Below are 13,799 nucleotides of genomic sequence, written 5' to 3' on the forward strand. Positions count from 1 at the left end.
ATGTTTCCCAAGGGCTGTAATTGTAGGAGTTGGATAGCATTTTGATTGAAATCATCTGCCTTTGACTCTCTCCCTCAGCTGGCTGGCAGCTTACTAGCAGCACAACCTATAAGGATTTCTTAATTTGTACATGCTATCTGCAATCTGTGAATCAGTTCCTTATACTGCTACCCTCACTGGACAAGTAATGCCAATATCTACTAGCTCAAAAATTCAAGTCCAGACTTCAAAAAAAATTGGGCTTTGGGGAATAAAAAGAAGTACTGATGATTCATGGTTGCTTGTGCTCTAAATAATGGGTAAAAGTAGAGGAAAGACTGAGGTTATCATTGGCTTATTCCACCTTTAGTCCCTACTGTCTATCAATAAATAAATGTAGTCATGTTAGTATTTTTACGTGAGCAAACTATAAATCAGTATTTATACAATATAGGTATATAATAAGTCTCTCTCTCTTCACCACCACTAAACACTGAGTGCTAATTCAAAGCAATTTCAGTGTTAATCCAACACCATACACAATAAGAATTTATGATCTGCTCTTTCACCTGTCTCTGCTCCTCATGACAAATTGATCTGATAAACAGCAAATGAAACCATGTCTGGAAGAGCCAGACTAAACTCCTCTAAAAAAAAAAAAAAAAAAAACCAACAAAAAACTAAATAAGACAAATACTTATTTGGATCAAATGTTTTGATGAAACCTTAACTATAAATCATAGTGACTAATCAAACACGACAGTATTCAGAATGACATAGAGCACACTGTTCAATATATGTGGAAAGGAGTCAGAGCATATTAAAAATAAATAAAAGCAGAAGTTACAAATTTGTAAAGAGCGTGATTGTCCTTTTAATTACATTACCTACCCTGGAATCTTCCACTGAATTAATGAGTGTGGTATCTAGTACTGCCATTTTCTCCAAACAATGAAGGAAAATAATAACAACAATAGCACAGCACATGGTGGAAATCATACCAGTGGCTTAGGTGACAAATTTTATATCTGGAATACTAAACACCAAAAAACAGTGAACACTTTGAGAACATCATATATACGTATATTATCTACTGACAATTAATACTTAGATATACTAGCAAAAGAATGGATAAAATGTGTTAAAAGTTGCAAAACCTCACTATGAAACTATTCATATATTGTCAAAGCACAGAATTTTCCACACTGAACCGGGTTACTAATATCCCACAAAAGATACAGTATTCCTGAATAGAGTGAAAAATGCAGTACCTACCTGGTTACTGAGGAGGAAAAGATTTCCTGTTTCACAGAAAGTGCCACTTTATGTCTTGAAGAATCACACCGTATTCCTTTTCTCTTTCATAAGTTATTAGGACTAAAAGGTGGTTGTTTGTACAGCACTAGGAGCAGGTAGAAAATAAAGGCCTATAGCCTTCTGAAGTATATATAGGAGTCTCTCCATTGATTTCAGTGGGCTTTGGATAAAAGCCTAAAGGCATATAACATAAGCAGATATTTCATTTTTCTTTAGAACTCTTTGAAGATTCATCTTTCTATTTTGTTTTTAAAGTCCCTGATAACAGGAGAATAATATCTGTCTGAGGGTTATAGGAATAGTAAGGAGAACAAAACATCTCTTCAGCATACCCACCACATCTAAATTTTCATAAATGAGGATGTTACAGGTTTTTGAATGCTTCACTCTAAGTAATCCGAAGACAGTAGAAAAAGCACTCATCTAAGTACAGAAATTTCCTAAGATGGCATGCTGGAAAAAGATCAACTTCATATTCTCGTTCTCCTTTCCTCACCCTTTAAAAAAAAATGAGAGATTTACTTATATTTTGCAAAGAAGGTTTCTCTTGCTATATCTACCTTTGTGTCAAATTTTGAGGGGAAAAATACAAAACTGCTGCTTTGCCCTTTGTTCACAACAAGAGAAGTATTTTTCTCCAATCACCCACTGATTGAGATTCAGAAAGTTTGCTTGTTCTCAGCAAAAATAAAAAAAAAATAAAATGTATAGCAGTAGAAATATTTTAATTTGCCACCATTATAATTTGGCAATATAAGCTTTATGTCAGTCAGTCACTCTCTGCTACTTCATACAAACATGTCTGTTGGGAAAGGCTTTGATCCATCCTGGCACCTGAATTTGAGAGAAGTATCAAAGTCACTCTACCACAGAGATGAAAGTGAACATTCATCTGTAACACGACAAATAGAAATAGATGAGCACGGAAAACAAGACACACAGCTAAGTGCTTTCCCATATCTGTATACATAAGCCAACTAACTGACGGTATTATGTTCAGCAGAAAGAAAAGGAGTCTTTGTATCATAATAGCTCTTTGCATATTCAGAACCAAGACGACAGCTGGAGAAAGCACAGTTCTATATTTTATCCTGAGAGTACAGAAGAGCAAGGGAGATGATACAGCACTTTATTTGTTTCTGTTCTGAATCTTAGTCTTGTTCTTAAGTTAATATGGGAAATATGGTTTAGGGCAGTGTATTATGCTACACAGCCACTGGTTATTTCAGTTGGTATTGCAAAAGCCATTTTAATGGAGTGGCTGCATTGCTTTCCCTGTACACATGATCTTTGTTTTTGACAAGATCAGAAAGAAAAAAGAGCATTTATATGACTCACAATCTACATATAAGTTAGTAAAACTTTTTTTAATGTCATTTTATGTGGAGTAAGTATCAATTTTCCTACCAAGTGGAAAAGATGGTTACAGGTATTTCAATAACAATGAGTCTTCAGATACTGTAGACAATATATTGTGGTTGTAACTGATCTGCTTTGCATGTACACACTGTGAGACTCATGATGCTCCTGTGTTAAGGTTACATTAAAAGCACCATTCCATTTCATAATCCATGATGTCAGGCACTCCAAACATAGTAATTTATGAAAACCCAAATCTTTTTCCAGGTCTTCAAGAAAGTATCAGTATGACTCACAATAAATATAATTGGCCAGCAATATCTCACGAAAACAGGAGTGACAGGAGAATCTATAGAGCCTAAAGCAATTCTGTGTCAGCATGGACCACAGAACATGTTAAGCCCTTGTAGACAATTAAAAAGACAAGACTGACCAAAATTTCACACATCTTGCTTTAACTGCTAGGAAAAATGCATAGTCATGAGACAACGTGCAGACACAACTTCTATTCAAACCTCGTTGTAAACAGGGTGTGCTTTACACAGTTCCAAATGCAGGAAATGCTCACTTGTCAAATTAATCTGTTAAAACATCAGTTATCATATCTCTTAGGTTATATCAGGATCAAGTTGGAATGTTCAGTTGAAAAACTAAAAATTAGGGCATAAAAATGCAAATATGTAAATACCCAGGGTCATTTTGAAACTGAATATCGTGAAACTAACCTTCATGTTTTCTTGTCCATGCTATAAAATATAATGCAAGCAGTAAAATTGAGCAACATATGTTAACCAAAAAGGAGATTTACCCCCCTACTTGATAAAGGAAACAATTGAGTTTTGGAATGCATTTAATTGAAGTGGAGAGACAGCTTTCCGGCTTAACCTGTAAGGTTCTTGCACAGTAAATGGGAAAACAGACATCAGTGTCCACTGAGTTGCAGAGTTCTATTCTGGAAAAAAAAAAAAAACTTTAGAATGAGGAGCTTCAACTTTTAACTGCAATAATTGAATGAGGTTCAGCAAGGTTAAGGGCCATGTCCTGCACTTGGGTCAAAACAACTCCATGCAGCACTGAGTGCCTGGGAAAGAGTGTTTGGAAAGCTGCCCAGTGGAAAAGGAGCTGGGGTTGTTGGTTGACAGCCAGCTGAATATGAGCCAACTTGTGCCAAGATGGCCAAGAAGGCCAGTGGCATCCTGGCTTGTACCAGCAACAGTGTGGCCAGTGGAACTAGAGAAGTGATAATTCCCCTTTACTCAGCACTGGTGAGGCTGCACCTTGAATACTTGTTTATTTTTGTGTCCCTTATTACAGAGAGATAGAGAGTTGCTGGAGCAGGTCCAAAGAAGGACAATGAAGCTGGTGAAGGCCTTATGAGGAGCAACTGAGGAAACTGGGGTGGTCTAGGCTGGAGAAAACGAGGCTGAGGGGGGGACCTTATCACTCTGTACAACTACGTTAAAGGAGGTTGTAGTGAGGGGGGGTCTGTCTCTTCCCTCGGATAACAAGTGGTAGGACAAGAGGTAATGGCCTCAGGTTGCTCCAGGAAAGGTTTAGATTGGATATTAGGAAACATTTTTTCACTGAAGGAGATGCCAAGCATTAGCATAGGCTGCAGAGGGAAGTGGTTGAGTCCGCATCCCTGGAGGTATTTAGAGCCTTGTAGGTATGCCAGTCAGGGACATGGTTTAGTGCTGGACTTGGTAGTGTTAGCTTAATGGTTGGATATGATGATCTTAAAGATCTTTTCTAACCTAAACAATTCTATGATCTTCTGGGTAGAGACCCCATCTTAGCCTTCAGTGACTACTAAGATTAACTTACCATATATGCCATAGACTTCAAGCTACTCTTCTACGATCTTTTATTCCTTTGCAAGCAGGCAATTTCAGAGACAGGATTACGTAGGGTATTGCTGCTCTTAAATTGATGTATTGCATCACCCAGACATAGGCTGCAGGAGACATTTTTATAAAGACTGTAGTCAGTGAATGCTCAGTTCCTTGATCAGGAAAAGCTTCTCCAAAACAAACTTGCTAATAAAAAAGAAATGTACATTCCAAAATGCTGCATATTAGGCAGAGACCTATGGTTTTAAAAAGTTCTGGACCACTTATTGTCTCTAAAGAGGACAGTATTCAGGGTAAAATGCAGTTGAGACCAAATCTACCTAACAGCTATAGCTAGGCATAGGTATTTGAATAACATTCAGGTTTATTGCATTACACTAGTGTAAGTAGCTTAAAAGAAGATTTGTATCTGGACTTTTGATTAAAATTTCAGCTCCATCCTGAAATCTTTACAACCTTTTCTTGCAGTTCATGGAATTTCTGTCTTCAATAGATCAGTTTTCAGTTTTCCACTCGGTCTATAAAATATTTCCAAGTTTACATTTCTGTTTTTTTTTCATATGTATTGATTTTCACTTCAGTCAGTACAAGCAGATTGATAAACCTAGGTGACACATGAATAAAGTGAATCTGACCTCATCAACTCATGACCTTTCACCAACGGGTACTGGAAATAAAAGAAGTCTTTGTTTTATTTCTATGAGATGTCCACCATATGGTTTACATGGCTGTTGTTAGCAAAGAAATTTTTGTTTTTTCCTCTTAAGAATCATTCTTGATTTCGTAGTCCTTGTAATGAGTTTGTGAGGTAAGGTTTTGGTAGTAGGGGCCTACAGAGGTGGCCATAGCACTTCAAGTATGGCCACACCAGTGCTGAACAGAGGGAAGGATAACCTCCCTCAAACTGATGAAGCATAGTCCCACTGGGTCTGAGAATGGTAGGAAAAGGTGATAATAGCAAGGAGCATTGATAGCCCTAGACAGAACAAGTCATGTACCAGAACCAGGGATTCCACCAGAAGCAAAAGGAGCTAAAGGCAGGTCTGAAGACAAATCTACAGTGTACATCCAAAGGGTCCATCCAGGAGGCACAGCTTGAGACATGCACCATGACTGAAGTCCCTGTCCTGAGCCAAAATGCTGCTCCTGGGCACATGGACAAAGTCATGTTGGGGACCCAGGTAAGGCTGCTCAGGACCGTTATGGCCTGTCAAAAGGTCAGGGTAAAGGGAAAAAAAACAACATTAATCACATTTTAGACTTTTTACAAAGAAAACTGTATAATTAACCTGAGTTCATAATTGCAACAGTTTGGGACAACAATGATCTCATAATACTACACACAATTGGAAAAAGCATTACTCATTTAAATTTTTTTCCAAGCCAAACACAAATCTGGATTTATTTTCTTCTTAACTCTGCAAAGCATTTCTATGAATTACTTAAGTGCAGATAGAAAAAAATATAGAATCCAATACATCAGATAATTTTTCATTTGACAGATTTAACTAATACAAATATTGTAATTTATTAGTACTTTTAATGATGTGACCTTCAACTGTTCCTCAGGGGAAAACAAACTCTAGACAAAGACATTTGTTTTAAAATGAGAGTCACTCGTGATACATTTTCTGTTCAGGATGTACAAATGTTGCATTTCCAAAAGAAACGTAATGTTTTTGTTTGGGAAAGTTTATGCACAACACATAATTCTTGTATTGTGACTAACAAAAAAAAAATGACATTTATAATTCTGTTACATTACAAAGGGAGTAAGTAAGGCAGTAAACTGAGCTCCATATTCATACACGATGATAAACAACAGTACGTTGTACTTACATGGTATTTTTCATTCTGAAGATGTCAAAACTCTTTATAAAAAGCTCCAATTTTATATTCATATTTTAGAGATGGCAATCCAAGGATGTCTGAAGCAGAAAGACAGAATTACACAAGGTCACACAGCTTTTTATGGGAAATGTAGTTTCACTGTATCAACTCTAGGAGATCAATAGTGTGAGAGCAGAAGTGAGTTCTTGTGCTAATCTCCACTATGTCCTAGCTGGAATGTGTTACAGTATGAAAACAACAGAAATTTGCTAGTTTTTTCAAGTGGCAGGTGTTTCAAGTCCTCAGAGGTACAGCTATCAGCCATAATATAGTATAGGTCCAAAGTAAAGTGCTGGCCATAGCATGGCAGTCTAAATTGCATGTTTCTTTAACTAAAGGAAAAGTTGGAGCAAGCAATTTTCACATTTTCTTTTTAATGATCAGTTAATGAGAAACATTAGCGTGAATCAAGTTCAGTTAATATAGCATTTAATTCTTCATTCCTGTTTAACAGTAGTTAGATAACTACACTTACAGCCTCTTTGGAAGGAAATCAGGTGATGAGCACAAAGGTGATTTGTTTCTTCAGGGCTTTTCTGCACAGTAGTAAGTATCCAGTGAAAAGAAGATCAGGAGGAAAACTTATCAAAGAAGTACACAGATATGCACAGTAATCCTGCAGTGGAAATACAGTTGTCAAACAACAATTTCCATTACATTAGGCAGTGCAAAAGAAAAGGTCTTGAAAGTATGGAGAAGGTTAAGGACCACATGCCCAGCTGTACTGAGACCTTGGACTGTCCCTCTCAGTTCTTTTCTCCAGACTTAGAAATGCATTTTTAGGAATAGCTGTGAAAGTAGTTCCAACACAGTTCCATCATGTCCTTCCACAGTTTTGGCCCCTGGAATCTCATTGGTTCTTACCCCAGCAACAGGGAACACTGCAGGTTGATGAATACCTTGGATTCTGAGGGTACTATGCTATCAGAAATGTTTCCTGTTCTACAGAAAGAACAGCTGAGTAACTGTATCAAATAATCCATGTAATCTGTCGCATTTTTTCCAAAAACTAGCACCAGCAGTTGGAGCTAGTTTAAACAGTCAGGTAAAGCCGTGTTTAGAGATAAAATGACACATGATAAATGCTTTGAGATGTTTACTATTAAGATTACACTCTCAAAAAGTCACAGTATAACTAAAAGAGCTAAACTATGTATGTATATTACGTATACATGACTGGGCTTTATCCAGAAAATCAGTCCCACTGAAGTCAGTAACTCAAACACAGTGTTGAACCAAACCACCCAAAAGAGACAACAGATGATTACAGCAGCTAGCAATGAATTGATTCTCCTTCCCCAGATTTTATATTACTGCTTTGATTTTTTTATAAAAGTTTAAAGTTGAAATATTATCCTTTCCTGTAGCAAGGCAGAAGCCTCATTTCATTGTGAAAGTGGTAATATTTCTCTAGTGGACATAATCACTATATCTAGATAAAGGGATTTGGACTACCATTTGCAAAGTTTATCAGAATCCTTTTAGATTTAGAGTGGTATACACAGTGGATATCATTCACTGTAGTTCCAATTATTTTGACAGATAACTCCTTTTCCATTTGTATTAAGAAACAGACAAGTTTCTCTCTGACCTATTTGAAGTCAGAGCAGAGCATTGAAGTCCTGGTGTATTGTGTGCTATTCATAAAAACCTCATGTGAGGGCTAAAGAACATAGCTCAAACTTACTGTGTTCCTTTCACTTTGGCTAAGCACCCAGATGCTTATCTGGGGTTTATCCAGGCCTGTTGGGTCAAGATATCAGCCAGAGAATCTTAAAAGAATGTGTGTGCTTATGTGATTTTCTGAATATCCTATTTTCAATCCATTTAATAAAAGAGTAAAAAAGTTACTATGCTATAAGCTCACAGATCTGCAATTTCAGAGCAACTCACCTGCTTTAATTAACCCTGTCATTACACTTCTGTGTCATAAAAATATTTTATGTCCATTTTGCAAAAATGTTGAGCATTTTGCCTACCTACAGACAAGTATGCAACAGAAAACTGAGAAGCACTTTGCAGTTTTCATGAACTAGAAACATGACCTGTGATAGTACATCTGTCTAAAATAAGTTTTGTACTTTTCTTTCCCTTAGATTAATTCCCAGAGTAATTGAAATACTTGGTTTTGTTTTTATAAATGAGAAAAGTATTACCAATGCATATTTTAAAAAAATTAAAATATTGTGGCAACTGTAAATACTTCTTGGGCAACAGATGGTGAGGGGAAATGCTTAATACGATCAACCTTTCTCTTTGAACTTCCAGGCAGAATCCACATCCCTATTTCTCCACACATCTATTAAAAGTCACCTTTAACTATGTGGTAGATGTACTTGTGGAATAGTCATGCTGAAGTTCTAACTTACCATTCTAATATACAGATATCAAAGAGATCATTGAAACTTCAGTCTTTATGGTTTGAATCAATATGCTTTATTCACCTAGACCTATGGCAATTTAAGACACAAGCAATAAGTAAGCTGAAGTGACAAGTGGCAAGAATTTCAGGGGGTACACAACCTGGACAGCTGACCCAAATTGACCATAAAAATATTCCATGGCATATAGCATCATGCTCAGCAGTAAAGAATGAGGAAAGTTTTTTTTTCTGGGGAGGTAGGAAGAGGAAGGGTGGGTACTAGTCCTTTCTCATAACATGGATGGGCTTTGGTCTACCTGTTGGAGATGGTGGGTGACTGAGCTAGTATCACTTTTGTTTGGCTTTTTTTTTTCCCCTTCCTTTGTCTTTGCTTATTAAACTGTCTTTATCTCAACCCATATGTTTTCTTACTTTTGCTCTTCCTATTCCCTCCCTCATCCTGCTGGGGACAAAAACTGAGCAGGCAGCTGTGTGGTGCTTAGTTGCAGGCCAGGATCAATCCATCACAATTGGCATTAGAGGGTTTTTAATTCTCTTTGCATCAAAGAAGGCAATTCTTACTCTTAGTTCCTCCACATCCTGTGCATTGGTCTGTGTTCAGTGCTTCTTTCCTTTCCAGCTTCCAGCTTTATCAACAATTTTATCCTTAGTTCATGCTGAAATTTGATACTAAATTCAATGCATCCAGCAAATCTGGGTTCTGCCAAAACTGTCAGGAAGCAGAGATTACAAGGATGAATCTAATCTTATAATTCTATTGCCAGAGTCCAGGAACATATTGCAAACCTTGTTCATGCGTGATTTTCTCAGTAAAGTACCAGGGCTATAGAGTCAGTAACAAAATAGAAAAGGCATCAGCAATCAGGACAAAATACCATAGAATAAAATACCATACAAAATTTACATGATCACAAATATAAAGTATCATTTAGGCTTTCATTCAAGACAAATTTTTATCTTTCATTTAAAGAAGTACTACAGAGTGCCATATTTTCTCAATACTTCTCATAAAAGCTACTGGATTTCAAATTAGGGCAGGAAAACACATAGACACACAGAGATAGAGAATAATTGGGTGGAGACTATAAGAGATCCAATAGAATTATAGGATAATAAAGATATAAATTCACTTTTTCCTAGCAGTTATTTTTCCTGTAAGTGACTAACCAAAAAATGTCCATATAGTACCATGAGATATGCACATTCTTTTAAATGAGAAAGAGGTAGAATTTAGGATTGCAAATCCAAATGTATGGTATCCCAGAACCTGTCCAAGCTATAGGCACTTCCATGTTAACTGGTGTGCATGCCGGCATTGTTGTCATTCTGACCTCTAAACCTGATTCTGGATGGATGCTTAGACTAGGTGTTAATTTGCCTAAGTCCTAGGGAAGACTTAGCCTGGCAGGCATGTACAAAACATGCATAACGCACCCCAGCCATGATCCATACAAAGCACTGGTCCCACAAATACATCCATTTTCATTCAGAACTGGGAGAGGAACCCAACGAAAAAACAAACAAAACCCGACCAAACAACAACAAAAGATGAAGACAGGAAAAAGTAGCGAGATCATACTTCCACACTCTCCCTTCACCTTGTCCTTGAAGATGGTCAGGATTTACTGCTATCGTTATACTGAGAGCATCCAACCGGTGAAAAAGAGCTCAGTGCTAAGTTCTTCTCCGAAAAAGTACCGCTTTTATGTTTGCTTCTTTCTTCATTACACACACACATACACACACACCCCTCCCTAGTGACACTTCTATAGAGCCCTAGAAACAGCAACCACCATGGTCACTTGCCCTTTCAGAGAGATCCACAGTATCCAATCTAGAGAGTTGTCCATCTTCTTTCTAAGACACTGATGAACAGTGTATTTTTTTCTAGAAAGCTACAAAGAGGTGCTTTAAATAACTTAATTTTGCTAACCACTTTTGTGGTTAGGGCATCCCTTTGGAAAATGGTATTTGTGAGTGCTAAGGAAGGAAGGATGGGGGGGGGGGGGGGGGAGAGAGAGAGAGAGGGGGAATATCCATCAGATCTGCACTTTTTCCAAGTATTAATTTAGTGAAAAAAAAAGGGGGTGGGTGGCACCACCACTATTTTTAAAGAGTGAGAGCCCTATCTTCAAATTAGAAGAGGTTTAGAAGAGAGCTCGAGGCTTGAAATCTCTGACAAAAGTGTCTCCTTAGGCCTCCTGGGATAAGCAGCTGAAAAGGCATGCAATGTAATACACAACCTTTAACCTGTGGTTGAATCAATTCACTTACAGATGACTTTCAGGCTTCTTGAAGACCTTTTAACTTGAAGACCCTGTTAACCCCCTTTCTGAAATGCTTCTCCCAGCAGTCTTCATAAGCAAGCCCCTAAGCTCAGGATGGGACATCCAGTCAAAGATGAGACAGCAAAAAATGCAGCTTAGCAATATTAATTAAAAAAAAAAACAATAAAAAACCTGAAACCAATAACCCAGAGATATTCCTTCAGATACCTTCTATTACTCTAAATACCTATACCTTTATTCATCAAAGTCACCTCTGGAAAGCAGCAGGTACCCCTTCAAGTTTGTACCTGCATACAAGAATAAAAGCACATGATAAATTAACATTTTTTAAAGTGTGTGGCGGCAGATAATGAAAAGGTACAAACAAATAATGAAGCAGATAAATGGCACTCAAATATTCATTACAGTTATAACTATCAATGGAAGTATATCATTTTCCTTTTCTTTCCTTGTGTTGTAGGAAATTCTTTAGGAGACAATGCTCTCCACAGAACACAAAGTCAGAACACAGAAGTCAAATCAAATGTGAGTGAAAAGAATTGGGACAGGTAACGGCACAATGCATAAACTACTAGGGAGGGTGTCATGTACTAAGATGAAGGATATCTCCTCATGGTGGAGATATTACAAAAACAACCTTATGCTTATAACATTAATACTAACATAGTGTGGCCAAATGCAAAATCATGGAAGCAAAGAATCTACCCTATAAGCAATATTCTTTTAAGACACAGCAATGTAGAGCATCTATAAAAGTGAGTATTATTGTGTTCTCAGAAAGTGGGCCTGAGGATTGTTTGACATGACCTTCTGTTAAAGAAATGTGTTGAATAATATGTGAGAAAGCAGCTGTCATAGGATTCTACTTAAGTGCTCCAGGGCCTGTAAAGATGGCTTTCTTAGGGAGCTGAAAATGTTTTTTCTTTTCTAGTCAGAACTTAGGCTAGAACACTATCCTATAGTTTTCTTTGAGCTAGGCTCCACTCTGTAAATTATAAAGAAGTGTTCATTCAAAATCTAGTTCAGCCCTGTGCAGAACTCTACCGCTTTGTAAAGCAAAAAGCTCAAATGCAGATTGCCTGGACAGCGTTTTGAAAAAGCTTCATTGCAGAGGTTAAATGAATCATTTTTCAAAAGATACCCCAGAAGCTAAGGTTACCTTGAAGATGCAGGAGCACTTCTGAGCAAATAGGATAAGCTGAAAGCAACTATCTCCAAGATAGAAAAGAACCTGAAACAAAGAAAAGCAGTGCAGGTATGTGGGCTTGGTGGGAATTATAACCCAGATGTCTATTTGGACAGCTGATACATTCAGCCTCTGAAAAGCACTAAAGCAGTCATGCATATGACAACTAAGACACAGCCATTAAGAACAAAGCAAAGTTGCAGGATAATGAACCATTTTAGATGTGTGTTTTTTCCTTGTGTGTTAAAAACTCAACTTCTTTCATATTAGGCTTCCTGATAGAAGGTATGGGGAATTTGGGGAATATCCTCTTGTTTTCCTTAAAATAATACAGGAAATATTTTATCTAGATAACTAAAATCTGAGATGAAACATTTAATAACTCTACTATTAAAAGTATAGCAAAGGTATTTTAGCAAAAACAAACAAACAAAAAAAAAAATTAATAAAATCCTATGGTTATATCTTGTACATATTAATGTATTTCTTACTTATATATGTTTATTCTCTTCCAGACAGATATTCCTCCTTCAGTGAATGCTTTGCCTCTAGCAGCTTCAGAAATCATAAAACTGTGGTTTTTTTCCACACATTCTTTCTACTGCTGAGAATTAAGAAAAAAAAATATTAAAAAATTAAGAAAATATTATGCCGTAAGGGACATTACAATATTGCAGTAGATATTGCAGAAAACATCTAGGATGACATTATGGGTTAATTTTCAAGCAGCAAAAACTATGCCATGTCTTGTGTTTGAGACTCTCTAGTACAAACAATCTCCACTAGTTTGCTCTAAACCACTCTCAGGGTTTATTTTATTTCTATGAATGTTCAGTGCCAAATGATCTGTTTAACAACTTCATAATAATCTCATCTTTTAAAATTCAAAACTGATTTTTTCACTGGTGCAGATGTCTCAGATCTATACTCTTAACACTTCAAACATAATACTTTTCATACAAGGTGCTGAAATGCCAAATACAATACATATGCAATAGAAAGCTCAGAAAAAAATTGTCAAGGTAGAACAACAGAGTGCATTTACCAGAATTAGTATTTCACAATTATGTTGGAAACTGCATGTTGCTGATCCACTCCTATCTTCCCTAAAGTTAAAAAAATACCCATATGTATATTATGCAACTTCTGGAAACTGACACTTTAAAGTAAATTTACAAATCGTGAAATCTGATCATTTAAGGAATGTACTCTCTATGTATGCTTGCATGCTTGAAAGGGCTAATGGAAAACTTCTATTAAGATCTACTTAATGTCCCCTACATTATTACTTATACAGCTCTATAAATGTATGAGACATTTGCAGATTAATAAAACAGAGAAGGAGCTTACAACTTAAGGGGAAAAGCTTTTTGACTTTGCATCTTGTCCTAGCAACATCACCTCTGTATGTAGTCATAGGGAAGACAGTTCCTTTTTGCCTCTGGGGAAAATTAGCTTGTGCCATTCAACTACAAGCTCTGCCTTCATTGTTGTTGGCTGAACTCTGCAGGCTGTCAAATTGTGGGTCAGCATCAGCATGCACAGTC

This window comes from Melopsittacus undulatus, chromosome 2 (genome assembly GCF_012275295.1).
Source record: "Melopsittacus undulatus isolate bMelUnd1 chromosome 2, bMelUnd1.mat.Z, whole genome shotgun sequence".
NCBI lineage: Eukaryota > Metazoa > Chordata > Aves > Psittaciformes > Psittaculidae > Melopsittacus > Melopsittacus undulatus.